Here is a 3698-nt window from a genome sequence, read left to right on the forward strand (position 1 = left end):
TGAGAGTCTGTGTCACAAGGAGGTCTTCTTCGTTGTCATCTAGGTCTTATTTAAGGTCTTATTTCAACATGTTCAAAATGAAGATTATTACTCTACTTATACTAGTCCAAATTTAACTGACCCTCACATGCGATACAATAAACTAGGAAGATGAACTACAACTTGTATCCATAATGAAATGGACCAGTCACTACCAAATAAACTAAAGAAATGTTCATTTTATAGAAGTATTGGTCATAACAAAACCAGCTAAAGTGATTGTGTTCGTTGCTTGAATGTTCGTCAAGTATGTCTAGTTGCCAATCTTCTTTCTCATGCTGTAATAGTTTGGGGTAACTCACCTCGTTGATGATGAACAACCTCCAATTTGAATATCAGATGTCTAGTTTGCTTGTCGCCCCTTCACCACATTCAGAATACCCCTTCACTCAAACTTCCATTTTCAATTAACCTTGTAATTACAACTCACATGGTACACTCTGATGATAAAACAGACCATGTAACCAAAAACTTTCCACATAATGCGAATAGTACCATTCTGTGTCGTCTCCCATCATTTAAATGGTGTCATAAAAAATGATCAAATTTAACATAATTTAACAAAATAGAAACCTAATTGACAAAAAAAAGACCAAATTCAATAAACCGAAAAAAAAAGATTAAAAAATTCTTTAAGCCTTTATCAAACTATAATCTCAATGAATGCTCTTCAACCTAACATTTTCCTTTGAAAGTAACCAAACCGGGTAAATGATTAAAAAAGATAAAAATTTAACATTAGGGTTTTTATGTTGATTCAGGAGTATTACTCTTTTGACTAATTCCTACATTGAGAGTCTCAAATCGCCACGTTTGAGTACTGTTGAAGTCACTTATAATATGGACAGCTTAGTAGGACCACACTTTTTGATTGAGAAAAGGGTTTATGGCATTAGTAATACAATACAAGAACAAGAACCCCTCAAAGTGTTAGTTGCCTAGAATGTTATTTTTTACCTGGTTTCAGTATGTGTTGTGTTTTTCTTTTCTAAATTGAAAAGAAAAAGAAATGTTGATCATTCTGTCACTTTTTCATCTGAAGAAGATAAAAAGATTCACGCAATAATGCAACAAGGTGGGGGACGCTGAACTAGTACCATTGTTCAAGGGTCTTTAGAACCATCATTGCATGAATTTGTAGCAGACCTGGGTAAAGCCTAATGCAAAATATACCATTTCAAAACCATCTCATAAAGTAATCAAATTCTTTACAAGATTCAATGCCCTTTTTATCTCTACATAAAATAAACAAATACATAAACAAAAATAAAGTAAAATCACCTTTTACAATTGACTATGCTATGTTTATACAAGCAAAAAGGTGTCATGTGATGAACAAATACTTTAAAATTTTACTTCCCTCTGGATCTCTAAGAGCCAATTAGCATGGAGTCAGAAACATGTACACTTTGCTTTATTTAGCTAAATTTTATCCAAATTTTTAGGCATTCCTAGCTTAACAACGGGGTGATGATAATTTCCTTATAGATTCATTCAAATGTTTTTCCATGTTACTGCTGCCACTGACATTTTTCTCCCCTGTTACCCCCAAATGGAAGCATGATATTAGGGACCACATAATTTGTTTCATAAAGTTAATCATGCCTTAGGAAGATGTTCACATCTTTAATCATCAATTAGCATTACCAATGAACTTATATGCTGGATTTTGGCTGTAACCATATTGTAAAACTCAATTTATTCCCTCCTCTTTTTAGTTCCTCGAGCCACTACTAGTATCAACGTTTTCAAAAAACAATTTCACCCTACTCCTTCATTATTACTCCTAACCCTAACCTAGGATATAATGCTACTTCTTAAACCCTTTTCTACATAATTTCATGCATAAGGTATGTGACCTTTTATGCTTACACAAAATCACACGGGATACACGCAGTAAAGTTGGATCATTTTTTATTTCTAAATTCCACCAATAATGCTACAAAACTTTTTTTTTTTCGTTTTCTTTATCTCCTGATAGTCGTAGTGATTAAACTAAGGTAAATAAATGTTAAGACATTTGTTAAAAAAACAAAAGGGGATGCTTCTTTTTTTCGTTATTGGGATAGTAAATTTTTTTGTTGTTATTTCTTTTTTTGTAGAAAAATAAAATCTCTTAACCTATTATATATAAGTCAGAACTTTCACCAAATGCTACTATTTATGCCTGCATTGGTGCTCCAAGTTAAATTAATTCTCCTATCTTTGTTGCATCTCATCAACCGAGACATTTATGAAAATTAGTAAAAATTTGACCCAAAATATACAAACATAAATTATTTAACTCGACCACAAGATGCTAGCTAGATGTGCATTATATCCATATCTTAATTTACTTGAGAGATGTGTCTTATTCCTTGTACCTTAGTACCTAGTTACTTGTATTCAACTCATTTATCATAGTTTAGTAACTCTTATTGAAATTGCCATGGTTTCAACATAAAAGGACATAGAGATGCGTATATTATTGTGTCCAATATCATAGTTTGTTGTTAGCAACACAATTATATGCCATCTTATGCTGCATTCCCTTCTGTTCCTACTTTGTTGTTTAATCATCCTACACGCAATCATTGTCATTTTTTTACATTATTGATCAATGCTTATTACTAATGGTTTTCAACTCACTAATAATCTTGTTCTCATTAATTAGTGCTCACTTATAATTACTTTCTCATTAGATACATGTATCTGTCATTATATTGCCATGCTTCTGCTTTTGCTTACTGCCATTTGAATACCACAAAAGGGATTATCACCTTTTCTCATACAAGAAGACAAATTAAGATGTAAGTCATTTTTAGAACTTTCAATATCTTATCTACAACTATTTTATGTGATAACTTATCTCCATTTAAATATATATCATATCTTGCAAAAACTATTTTCTTTGGATACTCATATATCACATGGAAGAAAATTAAACACATGATATATATATATATATATATATATATATATATATATATATATATATATATATATATATATTTAAAGAATATAATTATGTATTAACAATGATGTTGTGCCATATTGGTATAAAGTCTATATTTGATTGAATTAAGTTATGTTTGAAATGTCCAAGGGACATTCTTAATTTCCCACAAGAAAACCTTTTCCCTCACTCAATCTCACATTACTTTTTGACTTGAAGCCTAGATAGAGTAACCCTAGCCTAGTACCTAGTAAGGAAAATCCGGTGAGGGAGGGTCCATAGATAGACATATAAAACTGATATTTTGACCAGAAAAAAGGGAATAAAGTAAAAAATAGTTTCTCTCCCTCTTTTGCAGAAGAAACACCCAATTATACAATTGGTTTTGTATACAATATAGATAACAGGGGAAGAAATAGTGGCAAATTGGGTAATGGGAGACACAGACACACACAGTGGAGAATTGGAGGCAATATAAAAACATGAGACACCCTTCTCACCATATTTGCATTACATAATTTAATCCCAATCTAAATGTTAGATCTCAGCATTTTTCTCGAGATGTTCAATGGAGGATAATAAAAAAGATTGATATATATATATATATATATATATATATATATATATATATATATATATATATATATATATATATATATATATATATATATATATATATATATATATATATATATATATATATATATATATATATATATATATG

Source organism: Vigna unguiculata, chromosome 11 (genome assembly GCF_037176805.1).
Source record: "Vigna unguiculata cultivar grain cowpea cultivar isolate G323 ecotype 2 chromosome 11, ASM3717680v1, whole genome shotgun sequence".
Classification (NCBI taxonomy): domain Eukaryota; kingdom Viridiplantae; phylum Streptophyta; class Magnoliopsida; order Fabales; family Fabaceae; genus Vigna; species Vigna unguiculata.